The 23,178-nt window shown below is 39.5% G+C and overlaps 1 long non-coding RNA gene across 6 annotated transcripts in view; it reads left to right on the top strand.

The window, feature by feature from the left end:
- LOC132367953 (uncharacterized) overlaps positions 1–23,178 on the top strand; it is a 226,595-nt gene that overhangs the window by 24,147 nt on the left and 179,270 nt on the right. The window lies entirely within an intron of this gene.

A 23,178-nucleotide genomic window follows, 5' to 3' on the forward strand; every position in this document is an offset into this window, starting at 1 on the left:
ATTCTGCAATAACCTATATGGGTAAAGAATCTGAAAAAGAATGAATATATGTTTGTGTATAACTGAATCACTTTGCTGTACACCTGAAACTAACACAACATTATAAATCAACTATGCGCCAATAAAATTTAACAAAACAAAACGGAAAAAGAGATGTGCCTGTACAGTAGTAAACAAAATAGACCCAGCTACTGATCTCATGGAGGTACAAAACAATGTAGAAGAGAAACAAACAAACATATAAAAAATACAGAAGTAAAAAGTATGAGATTTGCTATAAATGAACTTATCAAAATGTCATGAGAAGAACAATGTGGGAGAATGAGCCTATATTGGGTGGAGGTTATCAGGTTAGGCCTCCCTGAGGAGAGACTTGAAAGTCAAGTAAAGTTAGAGAGGTCAAAGAAGGCAAGGGTTTCAAGCAGAGGAAACAGCACATGCAAAGGTCTTGAGGGTGGAGCCAGAGAGAGAAGGCCACTGAGGCTAGAGAGTGGTGGGCAGAGAGCAATGGGACAGAAGAGGACCCTGGGGAGAGAGGCTGGGAGAGATTTCCTATTCACATGCAAGTTGCAATTTGAACGTAACTTCTTCTGTGAAGCTTTCCCAGGCTACCACCCTGTCAGAAATTACTTTGCCTCTTCTGTGGTTCATATCTCAGTTTTATTTGTTTTCTAGAGTGTATGGGCAGTGTTTTGCATGTCTACCTCCTAGTTACTAGAGTGCAAGAGACTTAAGGCAAGGAATTAATCTGCCTCCTCCAGTCCCTCTTACATAGCGCCTAGGACAGAATGTTCAATGAATGTCTGCTGCATTTCTTTTTGAGATACAATGTCAAAGTACAAGTGACTGAGAACATAGAGAGATTTTTTAAAATAGTGTAGATCAGAGTTTTTGCCACTCTTATGGGGTGAAATGTGTTCCATGTTTCCTTATAATTGCCCATCACTCACTGTTCTTCTGTTTTCTTTCCAGCTGTGTTGCCTAATTAATTTCTTATTAACATTTTTCAATCTGAGTAGCTACTAATAACCACCACACCACAAATTACTTGTTTCCAAGATGGCCATTTTATAGGAGGGAGCCACTGAGTACACTGAAGGTTAATAAATAATGAATGACCACAGGGCATGTAGAAGCTAGTAATTTAAAAAAAATATATGGGCCATAAGATAGATGGAATCACCTTGAATCATCAGCACTGGATATCTTTCTACAATGAAATTCTTGTGAATATTAAAATCATTTTTCCCAGTCACTGAGTCTGGTGAGAGGATAGCTATGGTGTGGCAACCTGTAGCCAATATTGGAAAATTCCTCTAACTAGCCATCAGCCTTGCCTGAATACTCCCACTGGCTGTGTGACAGTCTATGGAGAGGATAAATTTTGATTCTGAAAAGTCAAGGGTCAGAATGTGGGATGAGGCCATATTTCCCCAGTGTTTCATGAAACACCGGTATAACATTTGATATAAATGGATGCCTCATATCAATGAATGATCTGTGGTCTAAAAAATGAGAAAATTCTAATTTAAACAAAAAGTAGAGTTTCTTTTCCTGTAAGGCTTTTAAGAGTTTTTGATATCCCACTATGTATTATGAATTATGTAAATGGGGATACAGTATTCAATGTTTCACAAATATATTTGAACCATAGTTTATTTTTCCAATGTATGTAGATCTATCATAGTGACTCATAATATTGATTGGAGCAGTCACAAGGTCTGAGTATTTTAATCTCTAAAGTAACGACATAAAGTAGAAACATCACAGGCTTTGGATTAGAAGGCCTGGGTTCAAGTCCCTGATGAGCCATTAAACAATGTGTCCTTCAGCATGTCACTTAACCTTGAAGCCTCAATTTCCTTACCTGTAAAGGAAAGTGAAATCATCAGTTCCAATTTCATTGGCTTAGTGGGATGATTAAATATGTTAATAGACATTAAAGGCCTTTTAAGAGGTGTAAGCACCATAAAATTTTTGTTTTTATTATTAATAAAGTTTGATATAAAGACTAAGCATCCAGAGGAGGATGATAGCAAGCTTACCAGAGTAGGGAGATTTAAGGTAGAACCTAGGAAATGAGCAAGGCAGTATTAGGGCTATGAGTACACATGGGCTCATGTGTACTATTCATGTCAGAACCATGAAGAGCTCCAACTGGTGCTACTGCTCTCCCAGCCACCTGAATTCCTGTGCTGGGTTCTGTCCTAAGGTAGCCCACCCCTACCTTCTTGGTTTACTCTTCTGGCCTTAATAGAAGATGAGATTTATCCAACAAGGAACTACCATGGCTCACATGGAAGGTCAAGTCTACCTAAAAGAACACAAAGTTTAGAAGGCCTGTCAGTAACCTTTAAGGATCTGGTTGAGTCTGGTGATTGACTTTTCCATACCAGGTATTTGGACCTCTAGCCATATCTATCATGAGTATATCTGCTTTCCTTGAAGTCTTTGGTATGAGGATTGCAAGAAAGTTTGTTCTTTGGTCTCGTCTTGAATCTCCAAATGCTTTGCTCCTTCTCTCTTTCTTACTCAGAAAATTTACTCTCCCACTTTCATCTTGGCCTCATGGATACTTGAACTACTGCCTGTATTTCAATCTCAACACTCATATCTTTGGTTAAGCCAGCCAGAATGGTGACAAGGCCTCCCCATTCCTAAGTCCCATTAGATCATGTAAGTAGTAATCCTTGTCCTGACATGGATCCTTAAAAAAACATCAAGGAGATGTCTGGAATATGCATAGGATTTTAGTTCAGTTAAGTCTGGATGTGTGTGAAATAGCAGGATCACTGATACACAATTTCAAGTATACTGAATAGTTCCTTCCAAACAGATAAAGGAATTCCTATTATGTTCTCTTTATAGACAGCACTAAAAGGCATAGTATGGAAATTATTTACCAAATCTACCTTTATATACTCAATTCTGTGATGTCAGATCTAGGGACTCTACAAACTACATTTCCTGGACTCCTTTGTCAACTCCCTGGCTTTTTGCTGGGATCTGACAATGGGAGGTACTGGAAAGAGATTGGAAGAAATAAGGAGGAGGAAAGGGACCACTTTCCTGTTTGTGCTGTGGCCAAAGTCATCTCAGTGGTATTTGCTCCAGCATCAAGCTTCTTTCTTCACTTCTTGGGGCAGTCGTATCATGCTTCTTCAGAGGTTGTATGGTACTTCTATTTTCAGAGGTCTGACTACCAGCTCTGTGGAGCTCCTCCAGAGAGCTCCAAGATCCTGGTTCCGCTAACCTCTTTCCTTCAGTTCCCCATCCCTAAACTTAGTAGCTTCTCTCAACATTTATTGTCTATGAAATATTCTTGGTGTTTCCTTGTTTTCTTGTACAGCTCTCTAAAACTGGTAGAACTAATTCCCCATGTTAGATAGCCTTTGTTGAAATACAGTGTGGTTTCTGCTTTCCTGACTGGATCTTGACTGATAAAGTGTATGAAATTATCAATCCCTTCAAACCGTAGCTCAATATCCAAGGCTATAGGATTATACAATTTAGACCCTCGGTGCTTTTTAAACTTTTTTATAGTCATGCACTCATTTTGGAAATACAGTGAATGTTATGGACCCTCCCCCCAGAAACCAAATATAAACAAAATTTTGAATGTAGTAGCAAGGGGTTTATGGATTCTTTAAAGTGCCCCCTGTTAATTTCCAGATAACACCCAATCTAAAGAAAAATAAAGGTTTCCCAGAAGGTCATGAAAATTTAAAAAAGGATCATCCTTAATTTTCAATTTAACATTTCTTTAGGCATATACCAAAATTTCCCTATTTAAGAAACTATATAAAGATCTTTACAATTGAGTCACAAGAGTAATTTCATATTTTGATTGATCACTTTGCTTGATCTTATTTACTCTTCATGACAATTATATAGGTAAGTCACAGAAAATGTTATTTTATTTTATAGTTTATAAAATTCTAAGAAATGTTATGTGAACTACCCATACTCATAAAGCTAGAAATGGCCAAGCCAGTGTTAGAATTTTTTTTTAAAAAAAGACAATAGTTCTGCAATTCTAGAAAACTGTATTACCGTAAATACATAGATAGATAGATAAATAGATAAAACTGTGTATTATAGATTTCCAAGTCTTACTTCATATATTCTGGTGTCTGTAGAAAGTATTAAAGATACTGGTCTACAATCCTTCTGAAACTAGACCTAAACTAGGTCCCCCGTAGGAAGACCTGAACTTAGAAGAATGGGTGGATTTTCAGGAAAGGAGATTCCATCATGCAATTTTTTTTTTAAACATGGGCTTTGGAATTAAATAGATCTGGATTCAAATCAAGGTACTGATATTTATCAGCTGTGTTTCCTTATGCAAATGACTCAACATCTTTATCTTCAACTTTCTAGTTCTGTGAAATAGATATAGTAATGTTTAGTGACAATTAAGATTAAAAAAGTGTGAAAACATTCAGCACAGTGCCTGGGACACAGTAGGTTCTCAGAGCTCACCTCTTTTTCCTTGCCCTATCCTTTCTAAAGCATTGCAATGATAATTCGGGGATGGGGGCCAGATTCATTATATACTCACGTTAATAATTGTCTCTGCAACTCCAAACTATGCCCTGTTGTTCCTTTATAAAAGCAGATGGGCAATTCTCTCAGTGTGGTAGTCGTTATAATGCAGACTTTAATCTTGATATTTTAGTTTCTTTCTTTTTTCTGCTGGTAACACTGGAGCCTCTTCCAGGGGAATGACTAATGCAACTCAGTTCAATATGGAAGCACTTCCAAAATGTTTTTCATTTCCCTGATGAGACTCTTACTCGGCTTTTCGTTCCCACCCTCTTTTACAAGAACCTCCAAGGGGCCATCCTTAATGGAGTCCCTGCAGATATGGTGTTCCGTCAGGGGCTTCTTTCCAGCGCTTCACCAATAACACAGGAATGGGCGAACAGCTCAGCTTTTCCAGGTCCTTAAACATTGCTTAACTATTTTTCAAAGGTTTTGGCATCACTGAAAAAAATCTCAAATGCTTTTGGGGCCAAGGACTGGTTCCATTAGTATTTTACACCCTGAATGTTTTAAGGGATTCACTTATTCTGAAGTCATCTGTCAACTTTTCTCTAAGAGCTTTTTGATGCCCCACAAGCTCCCCCAAGCTCTCTGTGGAAATTTCTAAATTTCTTCATCCATCCCCACCTATCCCCTAGCTTCAGACACTACAGATGATGCCAGGAGCTGGGTGTCTAGACTTAAGAATAAAAAAAGACCCTCACAGCAGGACTAGCTCATGGCAAAATTGTTAAGAATATTGTTGAGATCTTTATAAATGAAGAGTTGTGAACTCTGTTTGATTTTCCAGGATGAAAGGATGGGATAAATGGACTGTTTCCCTAATAAGATTGTTATCTTTATGTAGGGATGTGCCTTTTTAATACCAGAAAGACTTTGGATCCTAGCCCAGAAGATCCTACTTCTGAGAGCTCCCTGGAGCAAGCAAGTCTAATAGATGAAACCGTGGGGTTCTGGCCAAGGTGAAAATTTCAAGGGTCTCTGGGAGGAAGGCTTCTTTGTTCCCATTGAGGATGTAATTTGTACTCTTATTGCATGTGGGCTATCTGTGTGTAGGCTAATTTTTGGCTCATGTATCAGATATAAGGACTGCTCAGAAAATCATGTCCAGGTAAAAGTGCCCAATTACACATGGAATATTTCTCCATCATTTTGTTCATCCTCAGTGAGTAATTACCTTGAGGAAAACTGAAGGGAGGACCCAAACCTTCCAATTTCTCTTGTACCTTCCCCTTAAAGGAGAAAATATTTTTACACGCACACACATACATGTGCACACACAGCTTTCTAGGTGGCCTCACTAAGCCAGCATCCAACTTTCATCATCTCTCAAATGCCTTAACCCAGTAAGAAAGCACATGTCTCCAGAAAGCTGATCAAGATTTAATGCTATTATAAACAATGGCAGGATGATAAGAAAACACTTTTGAAGACAGCAATGTCATTCCTCAAATTATGTAACATGGAAGCCCTGTACCAAGAAAAGCACTGTACTAGAAACTAGAAGACCTTGATTCTAATTTCAGCTCCCTTGTTTGCTAGCTGTGTGATCTTGAGTATGTCACTAAACCTCACTGAGCCTTGGAATTTTCATGAGGAAGATGAGAAAATAATTTCTGAACCAAAATTGATGGTGGATCTTTGGAAAAGCTTTGGAATTTAGAATGTAAACTACAGTAATAATAATCTTGTGACACCAGTCAGGCAGATCGTTTTATTCCCATTTTACAGATTGAAGAAATCAAAGCTCAGAAAGATACAATTATTTTTTAATAATTCAGAACTACCAAGAAGCAGAACTGAGACTTGTAACCACACATCCTGAGTTTCTTTTGAATCTTTGCATTGTAACATGCCACCTTTCTCCCACAAAAGAAACAAATTAACTGCGATGTGACTTTCTTATTTTTGTTTGTTACTTGTTTTGTTTTTATTGTGATAAGAACACATAATATGAGATCTACTGTCAACAAAATTATAAGGGTACAATACAGTATTATTAACTATAGGAATAGCATTGTACAGCAGATCTCTAGAATTTATTTAACTTGCATAATTCAAACTTTATACCTGTTGAATAGCAACTCCTCATTTCCCCCTCACCCCAACCCCTGGCAACCACCATTCTACTCTCCGCTTCTATGAATCTGACTATTTAAGATACCTCATATGAGTGGGATCATGCAGTATTTGTCCTTCTGTGACTGGCTTTTTTCACTTAGCACAATGTCCTCAAGGTTCATCCATGTTGTCACATATGGTAAGGTTTCCTTCTTAATTTTTAACCACCTCTTTGTTTCATTGATTTTTCTGCTGTTTTTCTACTCTCTATTTCATTTATCTCTGCTCTAGATTTTATTATTTCCTTCCTTTTACTAACTTTGAGCTTAGTTTGTTCTTCTTTTTCTAATGCCTTGAAGTATAAAGTCAAGTTGTTTATTTGAAGTTTTTCTTCTTTTTCAATGTTGGCATTTATTGCTATAATCTTCTCTCTTAGTACTGCTTTTGCTTCATCCTCTAGACTTTGGTGTGTTGTGTTTTCATTTTTGTTTGTCTCAAGATATTTTCGAATTTCCCTTTTGATTTATTTTTTGATGCATTGGCTGTTCAGAAATGTGTTGTTTAATTTCCACATATTTGTGAATTTTCCAGTTTTTCTTCTGCTGGTGATTTCTAATTTCATCCCACTGTAGTCAGAAATGATACTTGGTATGATTTCAACATTCTTAAATTTGTTAGGACTCGTTTTATTACTTTAACATGTCATCTGTCCTGGAGAATGTTCTTTGTGCACTTAAGAAGAATGTATAATCTCTTGCCATTGGGTGGAATGTTCTATATATGTCTGTTAGGTCTGTTTGGTCTATAGTGTTGTTCAAGTCCACTGTTCCCTTATTTTCTGTCTGGATGTTCCATCCATTATTGAAAGTGGGTCAATTAAAGTCTCCTACTATTATTGTATTGCTGTCTATTTCTCCTTTCAGTTTTGTCAGTGTTTGCCTTGTATGTTTAGGTGCTCTGATGTTGGGTGCATATATATTTATAATTGTTGTATCTTCCTGGTGAATTGACCCCTTTATTATTATACAGTGTCCTTTTTTGTCTCTTGTGAAGTTAAGTTTTTATCAACTTAAAAATAGGCTATTATAACTGCAAGATGTTTTATGTAAGCCCCATGGTAACCACAAAGAAAATACCTGTAGAAGATACACAAAAGAAAAAGAGAAAAGAATTAAAGCATATCAATACAAAAAAATCAATAAAACACAAATAAAGACACAAGAGAGGAAAGAAGAACAAAAGGACTACAGGGAATATAGAAAACGATTAACAAAATGGCAATAGTAAGTTATTCTCTATCAATAATTACTTTAAATGTAAATGGATTAAACTCACAAATCAAAAGATATAGAGTGGCTGAATGGAATTTCTAAAAAAGATTCAACTAAATACTGTTTATAAGAGACAGACTTTAGATTTAAGAACACACATAGGCTGAAAGTAGAAGGATAGAAAAAGGTATTCCTTGCAAATAGTAACCAAAAGAGAGCAAAGATAACTATATTTATATCAGACAAAGTAGACTTTGAGTCAAAAATTGTCACAGCTTCCTTATTGATGCCTCCCTTGAAAGATTCACATATGCTAAGAAATACAGAGTAACTCCGTTGCTTCAGGTAGATAAAAGCTTTGGGAAATTTTGTATTTGCCTTATTCATCTCAGCATGGCTATAAAGGAATCTCTGTTCGTGCAGGTGTTACTCTTTAAGCAGGCCTTTCTGGCACAGCCAGTTGGAGGTTTGGCAGCTACAGGCTTAGGGATGAACCATGACATGGGGATGTGGGGAGACCTAAAGACACCATGAAAAAGGGGGTGGATCTTATGCATGAATCAAGATTTAAGGACAGGATCAGGAATGGGCTGAGGATGATTTCTTTTCACATTACTGTGAAATAGAAATAAAAGCTGAAGGTTTAAAGGTTTCTATTTTAGACCACATCAAATTGTTTGCAAACTTATAACATCAAAATAGTCACATCAAAGTGTCCTATTCTCATTTTTCAATACTCTTCTACAGTATGTGAGATTTTATAAACCTCCATAGATTTTACTCCTCCACCAGTCCCCTTCCATATGCCTACACTTTCACAGAACCACCCCACACTCTTTAAAACTTGCAGACATGGCCTGGACGTTCTGTGCAGCTGCTCCCTTTGTTTTTTCCAGAATGCATTGCAAAATCCATCCCATTTATCTCTATTTTCCTCATCCCCTGATCTCTTCACCTATTCCCAAATATCCTTATTAATTCTGGTATGAAGAGAGCTACACAATATTTATGCTTTAAAAATTTTCAGTATAGTCTAAGCACACAGTAAGCAGTCAACTGGTACTGAGTTAAAACAAAATTGAAGTGAATTACAAGATGCCCTCTCTGTGAAAACACCTCTGCTCTTGGAACATCTGCCTGGGTCTCTCCTGGAGTCTGCAGTCCTTTTTGTACCAGAACCGCATACAAACGCACACCACGTACTCCATTAGGAGGACACAAGGTGTGTGTGAGTGTGTGAGGGATAGTTTATTTCCAAAACAAGCAGAACCTCAGAATTGCTTCAGAGCCTATTGCAGCAGGAGCTTCAACTGCAAGATAAAGGACAGGCAAACAGGGATGTGAGTGAGGAAAGAGAAAAACAAATCCAAAGAAGAGAGAACACAAGTGAAAGAAGAAGGGACCCCGGGCTGGGCAGGAGGATGGAAGGAGAAGGACACAGATGAGGCTCCCTGCGTTTCCACGTCGGAGCAAGCCACAGACGTTGCTGAAGAAAGAAGGCAGCTCAAATCCATAAATCAAAATCATAACTGGAGAACGTGTGTTCAAAAAAGATTAATGCAAATTTGTTAAAAAGGTGATGAAACTGTTTCTTCCTCCAAAGTGGAAAATCCAGGGAGGAAGACATTCAGGACTGGGACTGGCACCACGCTACCCATCAAGTATGAATGGCAGAGAGGCTGGTACGTGTGTTAGACGCTTAGGAAGTGTTTATCAGCTTGGACTATCCCATCGGACAAATCCAGGTCCAAATCTCAGCTGTGTGACCTGGGGCACATTACTGGCCTTTCACTTCACCTGTCTGAGTGCCCCCAGCCCTAAAACAAAGATAAAATGTCTTCCTTGTGGGATTGATGCCATAATCAAAGGCTATCTTGCAGAGCCTGACACTTGGAAAACAAATACGCAGTAAAACTAAGGCAAATCTTAAAACAAATGGGAAAACATTTCAGAGCCTTCTGCAGAGATGAAGAAAAAAATAGTAAGATAATAATCTCCATTCATGAAGCTTTCTGGGTTTTAAAAGGCCCTTTGATAGCTAATGCTTACAACCGCCTTGTAAGGTGAGGGACATAGGGATTATTGTTGGTGGTGATTATGAGCAAAGAGTACAGAGCTGGGCTCCACCTGAGCTCAAAGCCTGCACCTGAGACCTGCGGGCTGCGGGGCCTTGAGCACCTCCCCACCTGTTCAGCTTCTCATCCATGAAGTGTGGTTAACAATATTTCTCACCTCATAGGATTGTTGAAGGGATGAACTGAATCAATACTAACATGCTTAGAATAGTGCATGGATATATTAAGAGCTCAATAAATATTAACTCTTATTATTATCTTTCACATTTTATAGAACAGCAAAAACAACTCTTGAGTCCCAGAGAGACTTAGTTACGTGCCCAAGGATTCCCAGGGAAGAAGTGGGGACCTAGGGTTAAACTCAGGGCACTAGTACTAGACTCCAAGCTCAAGGGTCTATCTGTCTGCACAAGGGTCTCCCTGGACTCCCCTCTGATTCAGTAGTGGACAGGACATTCAATAGCTGCAGGGCCGGGAGTTGCATCAAGGTAGCTACAAGAAAGGTAAGTAGGCAGATTTTCTGAGGAATTTGAAAAGCAGAACCAGGGGCCGTTGGAGGCATTAAAGACAGAAGTGTGACATGGTAAACAGGACTTTCACAAGGTCATTCCCTCTGCCTGGAACTCCTCCCTCAACTTCTCTTCACTCTTCACCTACCTAAATCCTACACGTCTTTAGACATATCAGTTGGGATCTCCAAAAAAACAAAACCAATTGGCAATTGTGTGCATGTGTGTTTGTATTTTTTCTATCTATCTATCTATCTATCTATCTATCTATCTATGATCTATCTATCTATCTTTCATGGAATTGCCTCCTGCAATTGTAATCTGGCAATTCCAAAATCCATCGGGCAGCTGACAGACTGGAAACACAGGCAGGAGTTGATGCTGTAGTCTTAAAGCAGAACTTCTTCCTCTCTGGAAACCTCAGTTTTTGTTCTGAAGGCCTTCAACTGATTGGGTGTGGCCCACCCACATTATTCGGGGATGGCTCCTTTACATAAAGTCAACTGATGATAGATGTAACCACACCTACAAAATGCCTTCACAGAAACACCCAGAGTAACGTGTGTTTCAGTAACTGGATATTTGAGCCTAGTGATGTTGGCACATTCAGTTAACCAGAGATGTCAACTCAGATGTTCCTTCCTTGTACACACCTTCCCTGGCCCCTCAGACTAGGTCAGGTCCTCCTATTGTACTTTGATGGAAGCCTGTGGTTCTCCTCCAAGATATGCATTAAAATAATCATAGTAATTTATATGATTATTTGCTTAAGGTATAAGTACCACTATGGCAGGGGCTGTCTGTGTCTTCAGAACTCATGGAGCCTAGTGCAGTGTCTGGCTCTCAGTGCTGATTCACATTTAGCTGAATGCATGAAAGTTCACCGTTTTGGAGAATTGTTCTATGGAGGTCATGATGGCAGGTTACAGATGGATGCACAGGTCTCTCTCATTCTAAAACCTCCATTTATTCTCTTTAAACCTGCTCACCTTCCAAAAATTTTGTAAAACAGATAGAAATGTTGTTTCCTTCTTAGAAAAAAAGAAATCTGGCCAATTGTTTTCTTCCTTGCATGGATGGGAAGCTTGGCCTTTGGGGAGTTATCAGAGCATGGTAAGAGGGGTGGTGTCAGAGCCTGGAGAGAAATGTTCAGACCAGTTTTTTTCCTTCCTTTTTTCCTCTGCACTTGGATAACTCCTCTTCATGTATTTATTGCCTGATTGGTTCCTTTGTTCCTTGAACATTTTTAGATCCTCAGTTCAGAGTAAGTTCCTGTGTTATCAGTGTCAGCCGGGCCTGAGTCAGGGTTCAGTGCAAGTTTGGATGACTTTAATCCTGGCTTCCTGTGGGAAATGGCTGAACGGTGCTCTGTTTTCAGTGTTCAGGATGATATTTCTCCATTCTTCAGGGAGCAGGATTCATAGATGTGATGGCATCTCACCAGGCAAAAGGAAGAGACCAGGAGTGAGGGTTATTTAACTGAACATGAATGTGGGTGAGGTAACAGTTATAGAAAACCTAATCAAATTTTATAGACTTACAAGTTACCTTGGGAGACAATCAAAAGGGGGCTTTCTTTATTTGGAAAAGTCTCTTAGTAAATGCGTAGGATGGAAGATGGGACCACACACTTGAATATCAGCTGGTACCAAAACGGCAATTGAGGAAGAGATCAATTGCTCTTTATAAAAAAGAGAATAATTTGGGATTTCCTTGACAATCTGGGTGTGAGGAAGGCCATATACATGGTGGGAGGCTGAAAGTTGTGGATGTGGCTTTTCCCCATCCCCCAACACACACACACATACACACACACACACACACACACACACACACACACACTCCTTCAAGTCATTAGCAGTGTCTACCTAATTCACAAGTACCTGGAGTGAGGACTAGTTGTGATTATTCTAAAAATCAAAGAAGAAGCTGAGCCTCACCTCAGGGTAGACATGATGCCAAAGAAAGTCAGTTCTCAACAGTGCAGGAGCTCTGAGTCCCAGCTGGTGCTAGGGACGTAAGCGCTCCAGGAATTCCCAGGTATCTTGGTAAAGGCTTGGGTATCCACAAGATGAAGAATGAGGGGGTTCTAATGACCTTATCTGAATCTCAGAGCAGTTGACAACTAGCTAATGAGCAGGATAATGTATTTACCTCATTTAATCACCATAGCCATTCCATGCAGTGCATTATCGTCCTCACGTTACGGATGACTTGGGACAAGCACTCATGGAGATCAAGTCACGCAGCTAGCTAGAGACAGACGCCGGGCTAGGACCCAGGCTGCCTGACCACCAGTCCCATCGCAAGCATAACTTACACGCCATGCGCTGATGTCCTCGGTGCTTTTTATGCATTAACTCATTTAATCTCTAGTTTCTATATAGGAAACTGGATGGTAGAGGAAGGAGGTGGCTTTTCCAGGGCCAGGCAGCTGGTAAGGAGTAGAGCTGAAATCACAGTGCAGGCTGTGCCAGCCTGCAGGAGCTTAACTGCTAGGATGTCCCCCACTGCCTTCCTACCATGTCCTGCCACCTCCAACTAATCATTCTGTTGTTTGCTGCTTTCCAGTACGAAGCAACATCCCTGTCTTCCCCCTGACTTAGCTGTTATCTCCCTGCAGCCAGTTATCAGTTTATATCTCCCTGCTGCTGGCTGCTCCTATATTATTACACTTCCGTATCTCGCATCTCCTTGCACTCAGTTTTGATATGCATCCAGTTTATGAGAGACCAGACCCATGGCTTGTGCTTTGTATTTCAAAAATATTTGCATTAGAAATTCCAAAACCCCAACCAGAGGAAAATAAATTAGCAACTAAAAACACCTTAGGTGCCAGGTCAATAGCTTCTAAAAGATACTAGACAGAACTGTTTGAAGCTTTTATTAGAAATTCAGCCAACCGTTCATCTACTGATTTATTCATTCAACAAACTTCTATTCACCTCCTGCTACAGTGGGAGGAAGTGGATGAGATACAGGAATGATAAGGACACCCAGCCTTGTCTGTAAAGAGTTCATATTCTCCCAGGGAGACAGAAATCGATCTAAAATGGAGAATTTTGTAAGAGGGCTGTTTAAGGAAACAGGCTATCTGGAGAGGTAGTGAGATCCCTGTGAACAGAAGTATTCAAGGAGCCCGGCCGACTCCTTGCAAAGGGTAATATAGATGGAATTCAAACATCAGATGTCTGTTTGGACCAGACCAACTTTAAGTTCTTTAGAAGTGTTGAGATTCTTTAAGAACAAAGCAGAACCAGTCAAATAGTAGCAGGATCTATCAGATGTACTATAACACAGATCATGGAAGAATTAATACCAACTAATGGAAATAGGGAAGGTTCACAGGGTATGGGGGGCAGTGAACAAAGGGTTGGTTAATTTGAAGCCAACAGACTCATAGCTTTCAAGGCCCCTTGGCTTCCTTTCTGAAATTTAGTCTCCTACTCTCCAAGATAGGGTTAATTATGCCTGCCCCTACCAATTTCTTCCCGCTGCTGTGAGGATCAAATGAAACAATGTATAAAGTCTAAAGTAGTTTGTAAACTGAAAAACATTATATAAATGTAATGTCAAATTAAAAACTTAATACGGGACCAAATGTTAATGGTGAAATTTCAGGTATCAATAGACAGGATGCATCTTTTAATTGAGAACTTTCCTTGGAGAGTTCACACCCCAAACCATACCACATGACACTGGCAATAGAACATCCTTCTTCAATTAACTACAATTCTGGTATTGGCCTACTGTGTTCTTGGTGGCCATGGGCAAGATCATTCAATTCCTTCCTTCAGTTTGCCCTATCAGCATTAATGGGTGGTAATTTTCAGTCTTTCCAAAACCTATTTGCCATCCTGCCACATAAAAATAAATATTTTCCTATTCATTGATTCCCCCATTGCTTTGACTTTCTACGTTACTGAGGCAGACGCAATGAAAAGAACAGGTGTGGGAAATAAATGTATTTTCATCTGTGCAAAAATACACTAAGGTTAAAATAGGCACAGAATCTCAAATACCAAGGACACCTATGTGACGTTTCTAAGTGCAATTCAGCCAATGTCCACTGAGCACTTACTATGGTCGGCCATCCTTGGGGACATAGAGGTGAATAGGACGCAGCTTCTGTTCTCAAGGAGCCCATATATTGATGAACACTCTTTGAAAGTGATCAAGAGAATAGACTAGATTAAATGGATTGTAAATCAAGATAACTATCCCAGTCCTGAAGTTGATGCTGATTTGCTAGTTGACCTCTGTTAAGACATCTTATTGCTTTGTGTCCATCCTTTGTCAGCACTAAATGAAAACCCATAAAACACTGTTTTAGAACTTGTTGGAAATGTTTGCCCCCTACCAACCAACCACTGCAAAGTCCTAATGAAAAAATAAAAGGAAAATAACATTCAACCTCTCTGATGAGTCATTTATGCTCTAATTATACAGCAGCTTTATTCTGCAACTTACTTAATGAAAAGGAAATACTTGAATAAATTATACATATATATTTTTAATCCCAAATCAACTAATCCTTCTTTTTGACCTTGCTTGGATTTGGAATAATTGTCTGACTGGAACTACAAAATGGAAAGATACAGAGATTCGTGACTAATGGCTTTCTGGTGGGATTTTAATTTTATTTACAATAAGAAAAAAAAAAAGATACTCTTGTCACTGTAGGGTAATGGATGTTGCAACTACTGTTCCTAGCAGTTGTTTTCTCATCTCTCTCTCCTTGCTGTCTTTCTCACAGACACACACACACGTGCGCTAACGAGAGTGAAAGGTTCCAGTTGGCTGCTAATTGACTCCTGTGCTGATTCAGACAGGGATGCAGTGGTCTAGGGCAAGGGGAAGTGAGCTGTCAGTAGGAACCTACTTGTGTACTTCCTGTTTGTTGCCTACTCATTATCCAAAATACCACTTCCCACATCTTACCAGAACCCACCATACAATTAATTACATGCTTCATGGGAAGTTGGCACCATCCCAGCCCTAGTCATGGTATCCTGAGTAGCATAAGTCAATCAGGGGAATCCTATTCCTCTTACCCATGCTTAGTGAACCAAAAGACATGTGACTCAATATTGGTCATTGATACATGAAAAGGATGCTCTGCCCTGGGGCTTTTAGACAAGGCTATCTTATTCCTAAGAAGGAAAGAGCAGAAGATGATACTTTTATGCCTCTGACTGTGTCTGAAAGTGACACCTGGAACATCTGTAGCCAATATATGGAGCCAAGAGCATCATAGAGAAGTGGACCAGGAGCACCTGCACCCCACCCTACCTGTGGACTTCTCATTATAAGATGGGATAAGATGTGCCCTTTGGCCTCAAGCCATCCTTGTTTATACTCTGTGTCACTGGCAGCCCAAATCTTCCTGGCGCACATACCTATCATATACTCATAATGAGATGGCTCCTCACTGTCATCTTGAACTCTGGCTATCAATAGTAACATAGGCAGAAGCATCCCACTAGTTGCACAGCAAAGCCTTCCAAAGGCCCACACAAGGGGATTATTTCAGATGTTTGAAATGTACTATACCCTGTTTGTGGTAGTGTTTACAAGAATCTATGCATGTGTTAACACTCACAGAACTGTATACCCCCAAAAAGTGAATACTATGCATTTAAAAACAAAAAGATCACACAAGGGTAGAGCATGGATTCAAGCCTACAGTTGTCTGACCCCAAAGACCACTGCTTCTAAGTGCTTGTCAAGTCCAGTATAAATAGCTCCATACTTAAAGCCAGGAGGCTGAAGTTTAAAGCCTAGCTCTGCTACTTGATAGCTACGTGACTGTATGCGTTTCCCCCAGTTGAATTTATTTTCTCAACTACCAAATGCAGATTATAATCATCTCTGCGTATTCCATCTTTTGGGGGAGTGGATTAAATAAGAAAATGATTTGGAAAACATTTTTCAAGATGCAGTGAAAAGCACAAATATTTGCCATCATGACTGTGTGAAAATACCTACTCTTCCAATAGTACTCAGGCTGAAATCCTGTCACTCCTCTGGGTTAAGCCAAGGAGAGCAAACCCATGGTATGACTACTGTCACCATCTTCAACCTTCACCCAGGGGGCCACCAGACATGGCACTGTTCCACAGGGTCCTTATTTATGGCTCTAGTAGCCCACTCACCGCTCTGCTCCAGCTGGAGTTGGTCCCTGGGTTAAAACCTCTTAACAACTGCTGGGCTATACTTCCAGTTTCCTCCAGTCTTTCTCACCATCTTCCCTTAACATGTCTTTTCTTATTTCTTTTCAGTTAATGGAAACCCAACTTTTTAATTTGGCACATTGAAACCCAGAAATAAAAGCCTACATTCCTTAGACTCCCTTGCAGCTAGTTGCAGCCATATGACCAAGTTCTAGATGCAAGTGAGTGCTATGTGAAAGCTCCAGAAAGTGCCACTTAAGGAGAGCTGATTCATCTTACAAGCTTTCGGCCTTTGCAGTTTTTACAACTTGCATTACAAATGTAATGGTCAAAGACCTAGACACTATATATAACTGTGGACTTGCCTGAGGATGAAATTAATATCCTAGGATGGTAAAGGAGAAGGATAGAAGCCTGTATACTTGATCATACCTTGGTGGCATTATACTAGCCATAAAAACCATCTATCTTCAGATTTCTTTTACATGAAAGAGAATAAATAATCTAATTTAATTTAAATCACTACTTTGTGGGTCTCTGCTGCTCATAGTTAAATCCAATAAATGGTGATATGTAAAGGAGCGTATATATTGGTATTCATATTGAAGCACTCAGCACACAGAATATTGTTCTGAAATATTTTGAAGATGTTATGAGCAAAGCTCTGCATGATTGTTTATAGCATAAGCCTTATAATATTTAGCTATCTCAGCATTCCACTCCATAGAATCTAAACGGGAGAAGAGAAAAACATATCTATGGATATCTATAGATATTGATAGACATATATCCTAGTATCACTATTCATTGAATACCTACCATGTGCGAATCACTTTGTGTTAATTATGTCCAATTATTACATAAATATAGCAAGATACATGTCGTTACCCCCATTTTGTGGCTAGTGACACTGAGGCTCAGGGAGGTAAAGTAAATGGCTCATTTTCAGATACGTAATAAGGGTTGAATCCAGGATTCCATGCAACTCTGTCTTATGTCAAATGCCATGCCTTTTCCATGACACCATGGAAACTGAGTTAATTACAACTTTGGTTGGACAGCTAGCAAAACATCCCAATAAGTGTTCAGAGAATACATAACAAATGACAGCGCTAGATACAATTAGTCGGTAGGGATTTTTTAAGCCCTAGATTGGAAGAGCATGAAATGCATGAGTTATGGCTTTGAGGGAACAGATGGTTAGTGGTCCGTGTTATTTCAGTGACAAAGTTTTGAGCCAACTAAGGATAACAGTAACACTTGGTCTCATGACGTTTTTCGTCTTCAGTGCCTGACTCCTCCTCGTAACTGCTGCTTCAGCATCTCTGCTCCAGGATCACACCCTGATGGTCATTCAATCTAACTTGTCTTTTCATCAGATTGTTTTTATGAAAGGCATTCCCGGCGATTTTAGTAATCCCTAACATTCCATGGATTTCTTACAGCCTGTATCCTAAAACTGTTTCATCAGAACTGTGGGGGAAACATTTAAGGCCATTTCTCAGGATTGTTGACTCTGAGTTTTGAAAATCATCAATTATGGAGTCTCGGGGTTGGAATAATTTTGGAGATCGTAATGAAAGCTAGCGTTTATGCTGTATTCACTTTTGTCCAGATATTTTGCATGGGTTATCTCACTTAATCTTCAATCAACACCATAAACTGCAGGGTATCGTTAACACCAATTGGCAAATTATAGAGGGGCTGAAGGACTTGTCACAGAAGGGAAAACGTTAGATCAGAGATTGGTACCCAAACAAGGATCCTTGGAAGAGATCTTGAAAGCTGAGGAGGTATAACTGTTGAAGGCAACTTAAAGGCTGTACAAATCACCCTCAAATATCACTGGCTTAATATAATAAAGGTTTACAGCTTATTCCTCTTATAGTTCATTGAATGTTGACCAGGATCTGGGCTCCATATAAACATTCAAGTATCCAAGCCTCTTCCATTGAATGACTCCACCATCTTCTAATGCCTTAGTGTCCTCCTCTGGATCACCTGCATTGGGCCCAGAGACAAGGGAAAAGAGAAATTTAGCGAAGGTTTGCACAGAAGGTTTTAGCATCCTATATAGCAAACATTACTTGCACTTACATTCTATTGGCTAGAATTCAAACACATGACACCCCCTAAATGCTGGAAGGCTGGGAAATGTAGTCTCCCAGGGGTAGAATGAAATTGGTGTATTGAAACATCATATATTCTCTGTCACAGTAGATATTTGATGTTGGTGTGAGGGTGGAAAAGGGAAGGGGTAAGGAAATGCCAAATAAAGGGAAAATTTGAGAAAAAGCACAGTGGTCTGAAAAATACAGTCAAGTTTGGGGAACCACCAATAATTTGATATGGCAGAAACCCAAGCTGGTGATTTGAGTGACAAGTTGAGGGTCCTGATAATTCAGGGACTTGGAACATATACTAAGAAGTTTGGACTTTATAGCTAAAGGGAGCTTTTTGGAGGAGTTTTAACCAGTGGAAAACATGATCATGTGTTTAGAAAGACCCTGTGATTTAGAACAATCATTCTGTGAAAAGCACAGTTGGTGGTTGGAGAGAGCAAGACAAGAGGCCAAGAGTTCAGTTAGGGTAGGATTAAGTCATAGATGTAAGATGTCATAAGGATGTTTGCAATGATGTCTGAAAGAAGAAGATAAATGACATGAATTAGCTTAAGGAGGTAGAAGTATAAAATTATAGGAGTTGACAAGTGATCACATTCTCTTTATTACCCAATTCAGCTTTGCAATGGAGATAATTACTATCTCCATTTAATAGATGAAGAAACTGGCCTCAGGATAGTTGAAGGACTTGCCAAGGTCACACACTTACTTCATGTCTGAGCCAGGAGCCCATCCATATCCAACTCTACAGCTCCTGTCTCTCACTTTACCATCTAGAAACCTCAATCACACCCTCCCTACAAGAGCCATTTGTATGTTTATGAACAGTCACTCCTTCTGTCTTTGCATCTTCTACCTCTCAGGAGAAAATATCCCAAATTTCCCCAATAGTGCCTTATATCACCTACCCTAAGTTTCTTCAGCCTTCTGGTCACATGCATCTAGATGAATTTCAAACAGCCCAGTCACACTTGGGTTAAAGAGTTCCTCCCTGAAACCAACACATTAGTTGTGAGGTAAAATACTGAAGCAGAAGTTCCACTATTTTTCCAACTCATCAAAAATACATAAAACCCAAATGGCTCACAAGTACTCTCTAAATTATGTTTATTATTTTGTTTAACCCAAAGGTACAAGTGACCTCATGTACAAAACTTGATGAGCCATTAATTGTTTCAAAATACGGCTAATGCTTCGTTTGTATTGGGCTAGCCCCACCAACCCATTTGTAGATAGATACGCAGTTGTATAAATAGGCTCTTTTCTATGTATGGAATCCAAATTCCTTTTTATATATTGTGCTTTATATACTGACTGGTAAATTCTTTACACAAGTAAGTAGTAACAGCCCCTGACAAATGGTTTTGAAGAGGAAGAGAATATATGACTTAGACCCCAGCTCATAAAATCCCCAATATTAAAACCTATTCCTCCTCTGGTTTTGCCATTATCAATGAATGGTGTCTATCAATTCTCACCCAGTTGTCAGGCCACAAAGCTGGGACTCATATTTAATTCATCTCTCTCACTCATCTCTCACATTTAATTAATCATCAAATTGATTCAGCTTCCTTAAAAAACTCAAAGCCAAACAGTTTTTTATTCCCACTATCATTGCCCTAGCCCATAACACAGTGGTTTCTTCAGTGACTATAGCAAGCTCCTAATTAGGCTCCTTGAGTTTTGTCTTGCCTTAATCTAGCATCCCCTCTGCAGCCAGAACGTAGATCTGCTCAACCTGTTCTAAAGTGCCAATCCGTTCTCATCATATACCTGCTTGAAACTCTCCAGGGCCCTCCCCACCAGTGCCCACAAATACACCCAAACGAGGCATGCAGTTCACTCTGTTATCAGCTCAGGGCTTATGGCTCCAGCCTTCTCACCTCCTCCTTCACTCTCTCTACTCCAGCCATATCGAACACCTTTGAGTTCCCCAAATGTAACTTGTTTTTCTCACATTCAGGATTTTTTGCCTGTTCTTCCTTCTGTCTGTAACGCTTCCAGTTACCTTTTTTTCTGGTTAACTCCTATTTATTCTTCAGATCTCAGTGTAGCCCTCATTTCCTCCATAAATCCTTCCCTGACCTCCAAGACTGAGTTTGAATTCCAACACCTTTTCTTCCTCTATTTACTTCACTAATCGTCATGTCCTCGGTACCTAGTATTATTTTCTGACACAATGTCGTCCCACCAGATACAGTTTTTTGGATGGCTTCAATTTCGTAGAAACACAAACAAACAAATCCTTCCTTAGAAAAGGAGACACAGCCAAGAAAGACCTTGTCTGTCCTTAGGATCGATGTGTTGTGTTACTGGAAAATATCTCCAAGGTAAAATATGGCCCCAGGAAAAGTTAAAAACAAAACTGAAAAATAGCAGAAGACTGTGGGATACAGAGTGGACAACTGAGATAAAAGTCGGCTTGGGCTCAGATAATCGGGCAAAGTTGTTTTGATCCTGTTCCATGTCCCAGGCAGGGACAGTGGACACATGGCTTTAAAATGTTTAGAGTTCCAATTAGCATTTTATGTATTTGTTTATTTGTTCATTCATTCATTCATTCACTCATCCAGTCTCAGAATGATGCTGAGTATCATCTATGTGCCAGACATTGTTCTAAGAACCCTGAATTCTAAAGGGATATCTAGAAAATGCATATATTTAAAATATATCATTTAAAAAGAACATGCAGAAGAGCCTCAATAGAGATATATGTACAAAAACTCTACCTAACTCAACCTGGGAGAGACAGAAAACCCCACTCTGGACACACAAGGGCTGCATTCTATCCTAAGCCTGACTGTCATTCTTCCCCGGACCCTACCCTATATCCAAGATGGTCTTCCTCAGTGAAGGCTCTTGAATGAATGAATGAAGGCTCAATGAAGGCTGCTCAATGAGGCAGCCTTGGACCTATTAGACACTGAAATACAGTTTTAAATGTAAATATGGCCACATGGAATAGATAGGCCATGTCGTTCTCCATTGCTTGTAGGATAAAATCTGTCAAAGAAAGGAACTCCTATTAAGATTCTAAAACAGGGATTTAACTACCTGTTCATGTGTGTCTTTGATCTGGTTATTTGTTCTCTCTGTGTCTCAGGTTTTTCTTATCTGTAAAAGAGAGTCACCCAAAAACAATAAATATCAGAGTTGGACAAGCTCTTTGAGATGCTCTACCAAAGAAAGCTCCACAAAACATCTAAAGGATGTCAATGGGTTTTTCTCAGAAACAGAGTCCTTAGATCATATACATTTTGGTAACAATAGCTACCAAACAGATTTCTTTGCTTCTGGCCTTTTCACAGTCTTTAACGTACTGGAGTGTGTTGTGCATCTCTTAGAGGTGGGTATGGTTCACATCTTTATCCAAACATCCCTAGCCACAGAGCCCTTTTATCAAGAAGTATCTCATGGGACCAGTGTTGGATGGGACACATTGGATCTAGTCTGACCCACTCCTCCAGATAAGGAAAATGGGGATCACAGCAAAGGAGAGACTTGTTCAAGGTCACCCAGCTAGTGTGTGGCTAAGTCAGAACTAGACCTCTAATGTCCTGGTTCTGCTGCCAGGTATATTTTCCAGTAATTATGAAGAAGGCTGCCCCCCAGGGCTCCTGGTTTTTGGGAGGTTAATGAGATGTAAGTGAGGGTGGGATTAGCAAAGTCTCAAATGTAAATTGTCTATGTGAATCTCTCTGCTATTAAAAAGTTCCCAGTAAAAGATGTTTCTATAACCTAATGCTGGCAGAACCTTTAACTCCATCAGTATTTATTACAAGGTCATGGTATAGATATGCTTGATGAGATACATGAGTGAGGGCCAATCTCCACCTTCCAGAAGCTGGACCAGCCCTGATAGACACATACCAGGAAATCGATCTGCTTTCATTTGTTTGTCATTGTTCTCCATGGTTTGCTTAACCTCCCTCGGCTTCAGATTCTTTGCAGGTCATTTGTTGGCTAAACCTTCCATTTGACTTTCTCAAAGGAATTCACTAATAATTCAAAACACTTGCAAAAACAGAACCTACACAAATGCTAAACAGTAATCTCTGTGATCTACTGGTTAATATGGAATTAGAAGTGAGATGTAGCCCCTTCAAGCCCAGGAAACTCACTCTGAATCAGCACATCTAATAAACTGGGAGAAGAGAAGTCCCACAAATTAAAAAGCAACATTTGAAATCTAATCAGATATTCTCCCAATTTACTCACCACCCCTGCGGTGCTATCCAACTTTATTAGGATTCTATTCTGTATTCTCTTTTAAAGTGACATTTACATTAATTTACAATACTAACACAAAATTCTATTAAAACGGAAAGAACTTTTATAACTTTATTTTTTCCTGGTTACTGTCCCTAGGATTTCAACCCACTAATAAGGAATCTTTTGTTTTACTTCATGTCTGAGAGAGG

Source organism: Balaenoptera ricei, chromosome 6 (genome assembly GCF_028023285.1).
Source record: "Balaenoptera ricei isolate mBalRic1 chromosome 6, mBalRic1.hap2, whole genome shotgun sequence".
Classification (NCBI taxonomy): domain Eukaryota; kingdom Metazoa; phylum Chordata; class Mammalia; order Artiodactyla; family Balaenopteridae; genus Balaenoptera; species Balaenoptera ricei.